At 34.9% G+C, this 16,020-nt stretch overlaps 1 long non-coding RNA gene across 1 annotated transcript; it reads right to left on the bottom strand.

Annotated features, from left to right (window-relative positions):
* Positions 1 to 8,649: 8,649 nt before the first annotated feature.
* On the bottom strand, positions 8,650 to 14,102 carry LOC149814133 (uncharacterized). The gene is made up of 3 exons (XR_016428093.1): positions 13,889 to 14,102; positions 12,309 to 12,394; positions 8,650 to 9,507 (listed from the first exon to the last, which is right to left on the bottom strand). It is a non-coding gene; the product is annotated as an uncharacterized LOC149814133 (long non-coding RNA).
* Positions 14,103 to 16,020: the final 1,918 nt, after the last annotated feature.

Genomic DNA, 16,020 nt, shown 5'->3' with positions numbered 1-16,020 from the left:
TCGAAAAATATTTAACACGATTTGTTCTTACGAAGCAGCAACCGTTTATTCTTATAAAACAACAACGATTTATCGATTTATACATATTTCCTTAAACTTTTATAAGCACGAAAGACCAGGTGTTTTGGTGCTTTGAACTGAAATTCTTAAGAAAGCCTCAGATAATGGTAACTATGATGTAAACAACCGAGACACCATTTCACAATACCTTCACTTTCAACCTTCCTTGAATGACAAAGGACACAGCTATTGACTTTCCTCAAAAAAATCTCTCCTACATTGCCCCACCCATCACACCATCCGTTAATTAAATACCCACACACTGTTTCAATACCTCATTGGCCTCACGTCACCCAAAGCGTTGCCCTTGAGGTCATCCGTATATAATGTGCCACGTGGCAATACAAGAGGCTATCATGACCCATCTCATTAATTTCATCGCCTATCCGTTTGCAATGATCAACTAAATGAACCATCCTCACTTCCATCTCAAAGCCCTAGTAAGTGCCCTTCTCTTCTACCTTTATAAGGGAGCCCATCCTTTCTCTCAACATGTAGGCAACTGCCCTCTCATCCTTGGGCTTCAACTGAGTTCATCTCTTCAGTATACTAAGTACAATCCTTTTGCTGGATGGATCATCTTGGGGTCCAAACCAAGTTAAAAAAAAAGGGCAACCCTAAGAAGAATTCCATCAAGGTAGTGTACATAGCCAACCCCAAGATGGTGAAAACAAGTGCTTCTGATTTCAGGTCCCTAGTCCAAGAGCTCACTGGGAATGCAGGCTCTAAGTCCCTAAGGCCACCTTCGTCCTCGGCTGACAACGATCGAGCTCCACGAATCGAGGCTTGCGATCCGGGAGTGCCTAGCCATGCTGCTCTAGAGGATACCATGGAAACCAGTTTTGATCAATTCGTTATGGATTCTGAGTTCTCAATGGAGAACTTCAACGACTGGATCTTGCAACAGATGCTGGAGGGCTTCCCTGGTTCTCATGGTCCTAGTCATTTGTATGAGCAAATTTCTGAAGCATAAGCTTTTGTGGTTATGGTGAATGATTGTCTAATTTGCTCCTTGGAGCAAGTAAATAGTGATGAGACAGCTTAATATATTCCAAGTATATCATAGCCACACAAATATATTGGACCACTCTAAAGAAGCTAGCATTAAAATATCCACCATTGAAAGGGATTCATTAATGTACATGTACATAATTTGGTTATCGGTACTTAGCTAGTTCACAATGAAACTGGAGCAAATATGAAGCTGAGTGTAACAGCACAAATGAGATGATCTATAAAAAATGGTTTGTCCTCATAAAAGATTAAAAAAAAAAACAATATGCCAGAAATATTGGAAACTATCAAATAGAAAAACTTTAAGGGACATTACTTATCATGTGCACAAAGTCATGGATACCAACAGATGCTGGCTGAGATAATGCAACATCCCAGATTATCCCACTCCTATATTTCAAGAAGTTATCGCATGAAATCATCCCTTAAGATGGCTAACACGATTAAAGGGATTTAGTCTTGTTAAGGAATAAAACTAAATCCTAAACCATGGTGATCATGGATTCCTAGATATGAAGTCAGTGTTATCATGTTCATCAAGCATATAAGTGGTATCTTCTTAGATCCTTTTTGTCTGTCCATATTCTGTTTCTAAGTTCCACATATTCATGACCTCTCTTAAGTCTGTGAGCAGATCCGGCGATACTCGGTGCAGAAATCGTATGTGTGCAGCCGGCACATGTCACATGCAGCAATTTCCTTTGTTTTCACTGAGCGATTTTCTGTGTTTTTTTGGGTAACTTAACGTTAAAATGCATTAAATTTTAATTAAATTAATGACATCATAGGCAGCAATGTACTAGTAAGATTGCACCAAAGCACCTCCTTTCAGGATCATATTATGGAGTGTTAGCTGACTATATCCACCGATATGATCACCAGTGGCCTTGTAAATGTGGATGGTGGGAGTTGACATGCAGGGTCCAGTGACCCAATGGCAATATTTGTTTTGTATGTTACCTAGAGAGGTAGAATAATTGCAGTTGGGATTACTCATCCCCCGTCTTCACACCCCTCTTAAATCTTACATACACTAAAAAAAAAAACATTATTTAGCGACAAAAATTTGCGACGAAAATAATCCATCACAAAGTTACGATGAATTAGCGAGAGAAAACTATCCGTCCCTAAAATTAGAATTAGTTGTGGAATTAGCGACAGAAAAATTATGTCACAAATGCCATCGCAAATTTGTGATGGATTAGCGACGGAAAATTTATGTCTCAAACTCCGTCGCAACTTCGCGACGGCATTTTTCTATCGTTACTCCGTCGCCAATTTGCGATGGTGTTTGCGACATAATTTTTTCGTCGCTAAATTTTCCATGAAACCCTAATGTGAGTCATTTTCTTTTAAGTAATCAAATTTACAAAGCTCTATTGAATGAATCCAAATCCATTTAAGTTGGTTTAAATTCAAGAATTCATTTGAGAGGATCCAAATCCATTTGAGTTGGTTTAAATTCAAGATTTCATTTGAGAGGATCCAAATTCATTTGGATAGATCCAAGTCTAAAATTCATTTGAGAAAATTCAAATTCGAAATTCATTTAAGAGGATCCATTTAGATAGATCCAAATCTAAAATTTATTTGAGAAAATCTAAATCCAATATCCATTTGAGAGGATCCAAATTCAAAAATAATTTTGATAACTCCAAATCCAATTCAAATACAAAAAATCATTTGAGAGGATCCAAATCCATTTGTGTTGATCCAAATCCAAAATTCATTTGATAAAATTCAAACCCAATATCTATTTGAGATTATCCAAATCCATTTGGATAGATTCAAATCCAAAAATTATTTGGGTAACTCCAAATCCAAATTCAAAAATCCATTTGAGAGGATTTGAATATATTTGAGTTGATCCAAACCCAAAAATCTATTTGAGTAAATCTAAATCCAAATCCAAAAAACTTTTAAATCCAAAAATCCATTTGAGAGGATCCAAATCCAAATTTTACTTGAGAAAATCCAAATCTAATATCCATTTGAGAATATTCAAATTCATTTGGATAGATCCAAATCTAAAAATCTTTTGGGTAACTTCAAATCCAAATTCAAATTCAAAAATCCATTTGAGATGATCCAAATCCATTTGAGTTGATCCAAAATCAAAAATCCATTTTAGTGAATCCAAATATAAATCCAAAAAATCCAAATCCAAAAATTTATTTGAAACGATCCAAATCCAAATCAAAAAATTTATTTGAGAGGATCTAAATCCATTTGAGTTTATCCAAATCTAAAAATCATTTAGGTAAATCCAAATTCAAATTCATTTTTTTCAAAAACCTATAACCATTCAAAAATATGATTTTTATTTAAAAAAATATGAATTTTCAAGAAATTTATTTGCCTTTGCTTATATGAACCACAATTATCTGAATTTCTTCACTTTGGACACGATTCTAATAATCATGGTTGCACGGTTTTCTCAAAATTTGCTTTTCTTCTCAATCATATTATACAACTTTGAGCATGTACTTTCCCATATTCACAAGAATAAAATTCAAGATTTTAAGTGTAACTAATACATATCTTTTCACATGAATTCTCAAGAGTAAAACTCTATTTTGTCATTATCACGTGGATTTTCAAAATAGTCTTTTAAATTTGGATGAAGCATGACTTGCATAATTCTAAAATACATGAGTGCGTATATCAAAGAAAATTCTTTTTAATGCTAATTAAATATTTCCATGGTAATGTCCTATCAAAAAATCATCTTTCTTTTCATATGATCATAATAAAGAAATTTATGTATCTTGAGAAGAAATAAAACAAGTAGAAAGTATAATAACAAGCTCATTTTCTATAACTACATGTGTTACGAAAGTAGATGCATATATGGTTGAGAATATGGATTAAGAAAATGAAAAGAAATTGAATATTATCAAGATGCATAAAGAATAACTTCACTTACCTTGACTTGGGACTTAGTCTTGAACATCTTTTTGTTTTGGTTTTTTCAAAGCATTAAGGGAGTAGAGAAGAGTTCCTAGATAGGCACCTTTTACTACTCTCAAGTGAAGAAAGAAGAAAAACCTCAAAAAATAAAAAGAGAGAGAAGAAACAAGAAAGAAAATGAAGAGATATGCTCTTAAATGCTTGAAACTCTTAATGTAATGAGGTATTTATAGGGAGATGATAATGATTACTTTCTAAACGGAGTGTTGAGATAAATTATAAGAAATGAAGGGTTGAGATTAAATCATCTCAATTCTCCAACACTTTTCTCTCAAGCATAACCCTTGACCCTATTATGAAAGCCTATTAAGCTAGATATTTTAGCTTTTTAGAAAATATTTTTAGATTTAATATATATTTTAGAGATTTTATTGGATTTAGAAAATCCAATCTCATCATTAGAAAAAATCATTCCCTCTAATGTACTTGCATTTGGTTTGAATCAAATTGGTAATTCCTATCTAATTTGTATTTTTTAGTTACTTTTAATTGTATATTATTTCTTTTAATTAGATTCTAACTATTTGGTTGCCCTTTCTATTTACTTTAGTTATGTACTTTTTTATTTCTTGAAATATTCTTACTTACTTTAAGATAATTTCATATTGAATCTTGTATTTTTCAAAATTCAATTACAATGCTATATTTTTAAAAATTTATTTATAAGGTCACACTTTTTAAAATTCATATGTAAGGTTATATTTTTTTAAAATTCATATATAAGGTTATATTTTTTCAAAATTCGTATACAAGATTATATTTATCTAAAATTCATTTTTGACTAATTATTCTAAGTTCAATTAGTCCTATCAATTTCTTATTCTAGATCTTAAAAATATGAATTATAAATAAAATAGATATAAGAAAAATACCTAAAATTTCTTGGGTCTTATACTTTTGGCACTGCTTCAAAGATAAAAAAAAATATGAAAACCATGGCCAATTCATGACTCAAAATATGACAAATTTATTTATTGTTTTTTTCCTTGACTTTTACCTTTTGTTGCATGAAAAATTAGGCATTGCGGTCAAACCACCTATCCAAGTGGTTGCCGAAAAAAACAGGCGCCATGTAAGTTGTTGCCTAAAAAAATAAGGCGATATGTAAGTTATCATCTGAAAAATCAGACACCATGATTTTGACCAATCAAAAGAATATAACTATCAAGAAAATAATAAATTGGCTATGTTTGTTATACTTTCTAATTTGCAGTCACGTATAATATTGTGCTAAAAATTAGTGCTCTCTACATCTTTGTTCTAAAAAATGGCCTGTTTTGGGTTTAGAAAAATGACCAAAACCCTTTTGTACCTGATTTGTTTTCATTGCCTTCTCAAACAATTCTATATCATTTATATCTGAACTGACCTGAAATCAAGCTTGATTTGTACCCAAGCTTGTTTAATATCTGACCTGAATTGTTCCATCATTTCAATTCAACTGACCCACCCCAGACTTGATTTGTATTCAAGCCTTCTTTCAAGTGTTTTTTTTCATCTCTAAATTTTGGTAAGCCCTAAAATAGTGGTTTTATAAGCTTCTCAATTTACCAAGTGTTTATAGCAGAGTTTGTTAATATATGATCACGTTAAGTGATAATACTTGACCTGATTTAATAACAGGTTATTGATGGTACTTTTATCAGTTGGAATTTTTAGAAAAATATTTTCAATAAAAGCAAGTGAAAATCGTCCATCAAATATTAAAAACTGACTTTCACTATTATAGTGAGCCGGGTTGATCCACAGAGAACGGGAGATATCCAAATTCCAATATCCAATCAAATTCCACTTTATTAATATTTAAGACTAATGTTAATGAATAGTCTACTGAATACAAGCATCCATATTACAAGTTAAAACTAAAAAGAACATTAAAAAAAAATCCTATCTAGCAAACATGAGCACGTAGAGTTCTCAAGTCAATTTCGCCTTCTCCTAAAAGTTGTGCATTCACTCCCAAGATGTCGATCTTGACTTGAAGAATGCATATATCCTGCAAACACTCAAAAGGTGCACGTTAGAATCTGAACACAAGTATAAGGAATACATGAAAGCTATTGCATATACTAAATGTAAATTGATATGCTCACTATGGTCTATCTATCGCTACTTTTCTAACGAAGGAACATGATACCTAAATGAATGCATCCTGCTGCTGGATTATAGCAGCTCTAACATGATTATATGCATAATTGAAAATCAAGAAGAATAAAATGTTTAATGGATGTCGTTAATTGCAATCAAGCAAATAAATCTAATTAAATGAATGATGATGCTATTACAACTATGTGACAGTAAAACAATTAAAATTATACCCCCTAAGCTATGACACATCCTATGTGGGGTCCATATAAGTTAAGTGTCAGCCAAGGTTGGATGACATGTGGCTGGAGTAGGTCCATATAAGCTAAGTGTCAGCCAAGGTTGGATATATATATTAGCTATCAATAGAATCAAGGAAATAAAAATATATTAATAGAAAAGCAACAATAAATTCTTCTAATTGACTTAGGCAACTAAAACAATTGGAGAGTAAATTTGAAAGATAATTAACAGTTTCTACAATTAGGTTCATGTGGGTCCTAGCAAGATGACACCTAAGAAAGAGAGAGACATGGAAAGGGTTGGAGATATGGGTGAGAGAGAGAGAAGTTGAGGTGAGAAAGAGAGAGAATAAGAAAAGTCAACCTTTCCTTGGGCCCACACGATTTTCTACCTTCTATTCTAGTGCTAAGGTTAATCTAATTTACCTAAGGTAATCAAATCTAATTACTTGTATGGCAGTTACTAAAAAAATGACTTTACATAATACGTGGTTCTACCTTTACAGAAGTTAAAATTCAAAATTCTTCTAAAGAAGGCAACCAACTCACATAACCTACAATTTATAGGAAACTACTTTTTTTTGAACACCCAACTAAGACACCCTATAAATCAAGTAACCTTTGACCCACGAATTTCAACCTTTTTAATTCAGTCTAAAGTTACCATACTTCACCTAAGGTAAATCTAGATTAGTAACTTAGATGGCAGTTACAAAGAAAAGTTCATAAAACGTGAATCTACAATTAAAGCATTTGAAATTCAAAATCTTCTAAAAGTAGCAACAAATCCACTCACGATTTTTACTTTCTTAATTAGGGTAAATAACTCTAATTTACTAAGGTAATTCTAACTTTAATTACCTAAGGGTTAATGCTAAAATTGACCTTCTTAAAAGTGAAGCTAAATTCAAGGCAATTGAAATTCAAAAATTTCCTAAAAGTATGGAAATGAACCCACGCCCCTACAAGTTAGGAAAAAAAATGTTTTTTTCTTTTTCAAACCTTGACTAAGACACTTAAGACTAGCCCTAATCAACACACTTCAAGGAGGTTGACCTCCTTGAAGGCTAACTGCACTAAAAAATGGATTTTGAAATTTAACTTAATCGACAATTACTAAAAATAACTCACTAAATGCAGCTGACAAAAATGCCCATGGTCAAAGGGGAAATGCTTAAAAACTCTTCCACACATTTGTCCAAGACTTAATTCAGATTGAACAGGCCAAAATTCATGGCTAAACCGCCAAAATTCTCATAGAGCATGCCGGATTTCAAAAAATGCAATTTATCGATTTTTAGCAAAATTATGCTCTTTCAATCTAAAGCAGTCTTATGCGGCCTCTTGTTGTAACTTAGTATTTAGACACTGAGATATCCTCCATGGATTCAAACATATAGATCTGCAATAAAGTAAGAACCTTTGACACAAAATAATAAAAGAAAATACTACACAATTTTTTTTTGAACCTAAACTACAAAAGGGATGCAAGAAGTCGGAAGCCCAACGAGTGTAGGTGCAAGAAGAGCGGACAATGGCTTCCAGATCTACTATCAAATTTGTTTTGAAACATTGAAATGCCTCTAACTTCTTCATTTTAACTTTGTTTTTGCTCAAATTCAAAACGTAGCTCCTTGAACCTTACAATGACCTAATCATGGATTTAAATCATAAAATTGTACTTAGATGCATGTAATTAATGACTCAAATATGCTATATTTCATGCATCATCAAAATCCCCCATGCTTACTCGTTGATAGATCTCGAGCAACGCTTAGGACAAAAAAAATCTAGTTAATGTAAAAAGAAATTTTCAAAGATTGTCAAATCCACAAAACATAAAACAACTATCCTAACTCACTTTTGCATACAACAAGCCCTTTAAACCCCTGGGTTTCACCCACAGAGGACGAGTGTGGTCTCATGAGGATTTTCAGCGATGCTACCCCCAAACATCATAGCCAATGCATTTCATCTATTTTATAAAAGTATTGAGCCTTCAAGAAAATCAATTTTAACTTTAATATATCATGCTTATGCAGGACTAAACATATAACAACAATTCATGCTTCCAAAGTAAAAATAATTTTCTTAAACCTCACTAAAATTTGCAATAATTTATATATCAATCACAGAAACTAAAAAATAATCATGCCAACACCCTTTCATTCATACATGTATAATCTTTGTATGATTTTCTTTCTTTTCTAAGGCAGTGTTTTTCTTTCTTTCACTTTTTTTTTCCAATGAGCTCTACATCTAACTCAACCCTAACAACTTGTCACGCTATTAGGCTTGGAATATTAGTAGTATTCGTGTAGCCCCTGCCATATGCAATGGTAATGCCTATTAGACTTTCTATTGCATTCTTGTAACGAGCTTTGGGCTGATAGCTCCCAAACCAGTTGGCCTTAGGGTACGAAGTGTAAACACTCTTCAGGCTTACTTCCTCGAACACAGTAGGCCTCGCTGACGTCAACTAGGTAAGGTGTCCATTCATTTAGTGGCTCTTGTTCATAGAGTGGAAATAAATCAACTATACCTCCACCCCACTACATGAATGCACCAAGATAAAGAGGAACAACTACACTTGCTCTTTTCTTATTTTTTCACTGCTTTTATTTTATGGGGTCATACATGATTATACAAGTACTTCACTTAGGTGTTATATATTCTTATGTTATTTTTTCATTGAAAGTTACATAAAAATTACGCATTTTAGCTTGGTTTTCAAAAAACTTCTCTATGGGGCTTAAAATTATTAAAATATGTTAATTCCTCCAACTAGCGCTCCATACAAAGTTAAAAATTGATTTTTGTAGCCTCAATTATGTGAGTTTTTTCAAAAAATGAACACATGGACTAAATTTTTTTTAAAAAAGATTCTCCTCCCATGCTTAAACTAATGTTGTCCTCAGCAACACTCCCCTATGCTTAGACTAATGCTAATATCAAGAACAAATAATGCATGCTAACAACAATAATTAATAAAGGAGAAGGATCAATACAACCTGATGGAATATGAAGGTCCTCTACGCACCCACACACCACCACAATGCACACTCTGATGCTTTGTTTTCTACTGAACTGGCTTATAGGTCTTTTAATTCGTCCATCTGTCCTCAAAAATATAAAACTGCACATAATTTGGCTCAAAAGATCAAATGAAATGTCAATGATATACAATATGTCAAGACAAATACAAAATAATGACAAGCAAACAAAAATCACAAATAAAAAATAATCCCTATGCTAGTTATTTTACAACAATCATCGCGCCATCCTCACTCATCGATGAAGTCAATAATATTGCACTCCTATGACTATGGGTCTCCAGAAATATAATGCTTTAATTTTTGTCCATTCATGATAAATTTGAATTAAGTGTGAGGGTCCTGAATTTCTACTGCTCTTGAGGCAAAAACTTGCAATATGCCACGCAGTCCATCTCATTTTGACCTCAATTTTCCTGAAAATAGCTGCAATCGAGAGTTGAAGAGCCATACTTTCTGATCAGGCTCGAACACCTTCCTGTTGATATGTTTGTCATGAAATATCTTGGTGCGAGCGTTATAAATCTTCACACTCTCGTATGCATCATTTCTGAGTTCTTCCAACTCAGATAGCTGCAAGCGACGCTCTCATCTTGCTTGATCATAGTCATAATTGATCTTCTTGATTGCCCAGAATGCTCAATGCTTAAGCTCTGCAGAGAGGTGACATTCCTTTCTTAAAATCAAGCGGTAAGGAGACATTCCAATGAGAGTCTTGAATGCAGTCTGGTAGGCCCACAGTGCATCGTCTAAATGTTGCGACCAATCCTTCCTATCAGGACGGATTGTCTTCTCTAAAATTCGCTTGATCTCCATATTAGATACTTCAACCTGACCGCTGGTTTGTGGGTGATATGGCATAGCAAACTTGTGATGTACATAGTACTTCTTCAACAAAGAAGTTACTTGCATATTTCAAAAATGATTTCCGCCATCACTAATGATTGTCCATGGCATCCCAAACCGACTAAAAATATTGTGCTTAATGAACTTAAGCACCACTTTATGATCGTTGGTTTTGGTCGTCACGGCCTCCACCCACTTGGACATGTAATCCATCGCTACAAGAATATACAGGTTACCAAATGACGAAGAAAATGGGCCCATAAAATTAATGCCCCAGACATCGAAAATCTCAACAACAAGGATCGAGAGCAAAGGCATCATATCTCATCGTAACATACTCCTTGTTTGCTCACAGCGAATGCAACACTTGAAAAAATCATACACGTCCTTGTGGAGGGTTGGCCAATAAAATCCGGACTGAAGAACCTTGGTCGTTGTTTTTTGACTGCTATAATGACCTCCACACGCAAGGGAATGACAAAAAGTTAGAATGGATTGAACCTCATCCTCTGGGACACACCTACGAATTACTTGATCTGCGCAATACTTGAACAATTATAGTGGGTCCTAGTAATAATACTTAACTTGCACAAAAAATCTATTTTTCTCATTCTTCGACCAGTGTTTCGGTATCTGTCGGGTCGTCAAATAATTAACAATGTTTGCGAACCATGGCCAACACGCAGACTTCACTGCCATAAGCAGTTTATCCAAGAATGAGTCACTGATTGGTGCTTTATCTGAACCAGACTCCACAACCAACCGTGACAGATGATCCACTACTACATTTTCACTACCTTTTTTATCTCGAATCTCGATATCAAATTCCTGTAGCAGCAAAATCCATGGGATCAACCTGGGTTTAGTATCTTTTTTACTGAGTAAATATTTCAATGCGGCGTGGTCCGAGTAGATAACTACTTTGGACTCCAACAAGTAAGATCGAAACTTGTCGAGAGCAAAGACTATAGCGAGTAATTCCTTTTCAATTGTTGTATAATTCATTTGGGCATCATTCAAGGTCTTACTCGCATAGTAAATAGCATACAACTTCCTATCAATTATTTGCCCCAAACAACACTAATAGTAAAGTCTAATGTGTCGCACATGATTTCAAACGTCAATGTCCAATCAAGCGACCTCAAAATAGGAGCAGTAACCAAGGCATTTTTCAATGTCTCGAATGCCTGCAAACATTTTGTATCAAAAGTGAAAGGCACATCCTTCTGCAACAAAGCATATAGTGCAGTACAAGAAAAATGCTAGTTAGTGACGAACGTTATCCGTCGCTAACTCTGTCGCTAACGTGTTTAGAAACGAATTAGCGACGGATAGTGTCCACCGCATAATCCTAGTCGCTAAATTGTGATGGACATTGTCTGTCGCCAATCTGTCGACAGATTGGCGACAGACAATGTCTATCACGAATCCATTGCTAATTAGCGACGGTGTAGCGATGGAATATATCCGGATATAATCTATCGCTAACTTTTGGTCGGTAAGTTAGCGACAGATTAAAGTCCGTCGCAAACCATCGCCTGATTGAAATTGGCGATGGCTTAGCGACGAATTATATCTGTTGTGAATCCGTCGCTAATTTAAAAAAAAAAGAAATACATTTCTCGTTAGACAATTTATATAACCTTCTTATAAAAAAAAAGTATAAAAAACAATTTTCTCGTTATACAATTCATTCAAGGGTCTTAAACATTACCTTTGTTCTCATTTCCTATTTCACTTTTACATTTGTATTTGCTTTGACAAAAAGGTTTTGACTAACAGAGATTACCACTGAATTTTAAAAAGTACCCATTCTAGACACACTAAAAACAAGAGTGTCTACAATTTTCAAGTAAATTTTCAATACTTGATTATGGCAAATATCTTAACAGTGAGCAGCAAAGTTGGATTGAAATAGGTGCAACTTGCCAATCATATTCTTTCCTTTTAAATTATGCATTCGAGTACTATGACAATATCTAAATGTGAAAAACAAACTCAAAATTCAACATGTTTGAGAAAAGATCTAGGCAATTACCCTCATGTCTTTAAGAAATACTGCCCACACAATAATAGCCCCATCAACACTTCCAGAAAGCAAAAAATCTTCCTCTTATGACCGAACTGTAAAAAAGTAAAGAACAAAAAACAAATCAAAATGAAAGAATTTCTAGATTTGTAGGTGTCCATTCATTCACAAAGATCCACTTAAAATCTTCAAAACTAAAGCATGGAAAGTGTACACATTTATAATGGGAACATGAGACCAAAATTAATAAAATGGAAGTTATTGTAACCTAGCAATCTCTCTTTGATAGCATGATGACAAATATCGTGAGATTTATGAAACCACTAATTTGAAAGACTAAATTAGCAAATATCATGACAATTTCATCACTCAGACCATTAAAAACCATTTCTGGGATAATCATAAAGATAATTTTTCAAGGATAAAAGCTAGGATGATGAAATCAAATCAGAAATTCTGGCTGCACATTCATAGTAGCTATCATATATTTGATGCTATAAGCCTGTAGAATTATCACCCTTTATGCCAATGTGATCTCAAGTGACTAAACTGTGATCTCAGGAGATTAGTCATTTTTTTTATAGAATATATTCCTCCAATTTTTCATTTTTAACAATGGTTTTTCTATCGTAGGTATAAAACTCATAGTAACTGGTTTTGTGAGTCCCTTTCTCATGCTTGGCCCTCACAGAACATATATCTATCCACTACAATGTTAATGTTGAATTCTCTGCAAGGTTTCATATCACTTTTTATGTTTTTATGGTCTACAAAGCTAGGATTCTGTAGCTTTCCAATGAAAATTACAATGCTAATATCCTAATATTTTTCAATTAAATTGCAAGGTTTGACACCACGATTGCAGGATAATTGATATCAGCTGTGTCTGTAGGGTTCTCAGGGCAGCTGACATTAGTTCCAGAGGGAACTAGAATGATCCTTCTTATTTGTTGCTCATTGTAGCCTATGCTACAAAGTAAGGAAATGTAGTCTGAGGTTTGTACATCATAAACAAGCCCTGGATCAAATGCACTCAAAGGGTTTACGTGCCCAGTGCCAATGTCGAAGGGATCAACCGATTTGGTTAGTCCTCCAGCAAGTATCTTCTCTAGGCTGATGTCAATGGTGTAAGCTATACATGAAGAAAATGTCAACAATATGTTGATCGAGAATGAAAAAAAGAACAGGAAATTCTAAAGACTGAAGTTCAAATGATACTGAATTTTGAAAAATAGAACAGGAAATTCTAAAGATTGAAGTTCAAATGATACTGAACGATAATGAGTTCCCATTTTGAATGTTTAACTAGGAAGAAAGATTGAAGTTCAAATGATACTGAATTTTGAAATTTATTGATGTTCAATGGATTTGGATTTTTCTAGTAATGAACTGCCTTTAGAAATAAAGGGAGGCAACAATTGTAATTAAATTATTAGATCAATCACGAAAGTCGGGATGCAATAGCTTAGCAAGGAGGACTAGACTCTGTGTCTGATATGAATAATGTTAATGGTTAGGAATACATGCAACATATGGGATTTTTATATAAAGCTTCATCCTTCATTAATTACTCTTGAAAACAGTAATACCTGTTGTCATTAGAGCTGACTTAATGGCAGCAGTACTCCAAGTAGGGTGAGCAGCTTTGAGGAGTGCTACTATTCCTGCTACATGAGGGCAAGCCATGGATGTTCCTGATTCGAGTTTCCATTTAACTCTGATATTATCAACAGATATTGAAGATGGAGGAAGATTTGAAGGCCAAGCTGCCAAGATGTCTACTCCAGGGGCACTCATGTCAGGCTGAGATTCATCAAATCCATTCGACTATATGTTCAGTACTATAAAAGACTATTCAGCGCTATAAAGGCACAAAATTATGAACAAACAAACAAACGCATGTTTGCAAACACACACACACACACATATATATATATATAGAGAGAGAGACCTTTAGAATGTTGGGGGCTATGGAGCTTGGGCCTCTGGAAGAGAAGTATGCAACTGTAGGAGCTGGCACACTACTTACTGAGGTCCTGGATTGGTCAACCTGCACCACTGGAGCCCAGGGACTACTCTTCTACAAGTTACAATTGCATTTTTCTTTTGAATATCAAGGAATCATATGTTACGGTCACCAGGGACTATTGTTCTATTATAAAAAAAAGTATATCTTAAAGTTTCTTTTTAATGGCAACCACAATGCCGTCTTGCATAACTCCTTTATATACTGTACCATATCCACCTCTACTGAGTACCCTGCTTTCATGGTAGTTGTTGGTTTCTTTTTAAAGCTCTTCTGCTGAGAAAATTCTTGAATGTGTGGGACCATGTGGAGCATACATTTGTTGATATATCAAAAGACCTCCATTTTGCTTGAAATACTCCTCTTTGAGCATGATGAGTCTCCTTTTCTTCAAAAACCAATAAGCCCATATGCCACATGCAAACAGAAATAGCAGACTCACAATCGTAATTGTACAATCAACAACAACATGAGAAAACAAGTTGGACCCTAGACCTGGAAAGCATGAGGACAATATGTTTCGTTATTAGGGATGGTTCAACTTACCTACAACACCGTCTATTACTGGAACAGTCTTCCTGCAACCAGATTCGTTACTTGTACCATCTCTCGTGCTTCCAAAAGGGCAAGACCATTTAAATCGTGGGACCGTATTCTGACAATGAGCATTAGGAGCACAAGGCTTGTTTTATGTTACATTGCACTCATCTATGTCTGCAACACATGAAACATATCAGTGGCAGAAGATGATTCTGTACTAAATCAATGACGATCCTATTATATCATAGTGCGTAGGTAATCTTTCAGACTGTCAGGTGTAGTATATTGGGCTGCAATCAACAACAAAACTTATGCCATTAAACATTGAATCCACAATTTGTAAGCAAATATATCAGAAGTCTCATAATAGTTAATGAACTTTAAAACTGTTTTTGGTTCAGGATAAAGCTTGCACCTGCGAGTTTCTACTATAGAATATTATACACTCAAGCTTAACCAACACACACACATGTATGCTCCTAATGATAGGTTTAGATAAAAAAAGCAAGGAATATCCAAAATATATAAGATTAAGATAGCAATTTTAGATAACGAAACAGAGGTGCATGACAGGCCATTGTTTGTAGCATAACAAAATTTTTGAACAAATTCAAAAGAGAACATTTAAATCTGCAACACACCTCAAGACATTAAGTGAAGGTGTGTAGTAGCCCTTTCCTCTTGTTGTCCCACTTGACAGAGAACCGCAGAGTCATGGACAGTGGATACCAACACCGGGTGACCTACAAGAGCAAGATAAAAAAAAGGAAGAGATGATCCAATCCTTCTCTCCATCGTGTTTCACCCCACAACCAGCAGACTCTGCTCATCCCACATCTAGCAAGGGGAGCAGCAACAACATGTCCCAGAACCTCATCACCTGCATCTACCACCTGGAGGAGGTGGGCGGCCACCCTGCCCTCCTCACCCTCAACTGGTCCAGGACCCTCCTTGGCCACTCCCTCATTGTCCACCTCGACGGCTCTGCCTGCACCATCGACATCTCCCCGCCTTCCTCTCTCTACCTCTTCCGCCCCAAGTGCAACTTCAGATCCTTGGGCCACACCAAGATCTTCTGAAGCTTCGCCCGAGCCCACCAAGAACTTCTACCTCTGCATAGTCACCGCCGGCAGGGTGGCACTCCTCCTCGGCGAC

The sequence above is a fragment of the Nuphar pumila genome, chromosome 15 (genome assembly GCF_984573655.1).
Source record: "Nuphar pumila chromosome 15, dmNupPumi1.hap1.1, whole genome shotgun sequence".
NCBI lineage: Eukaryota > Viridiplantae > Streptophyta > Magnoliopsida > Nymphaeales > Nymphaeaceae > Nuphar > Nuphar pumila.
The sequence above is the reverse complement of the archived record's forward strand: the minus strand, read 5'-3'. Positions and strand labels throughout refer to the sequence as shown.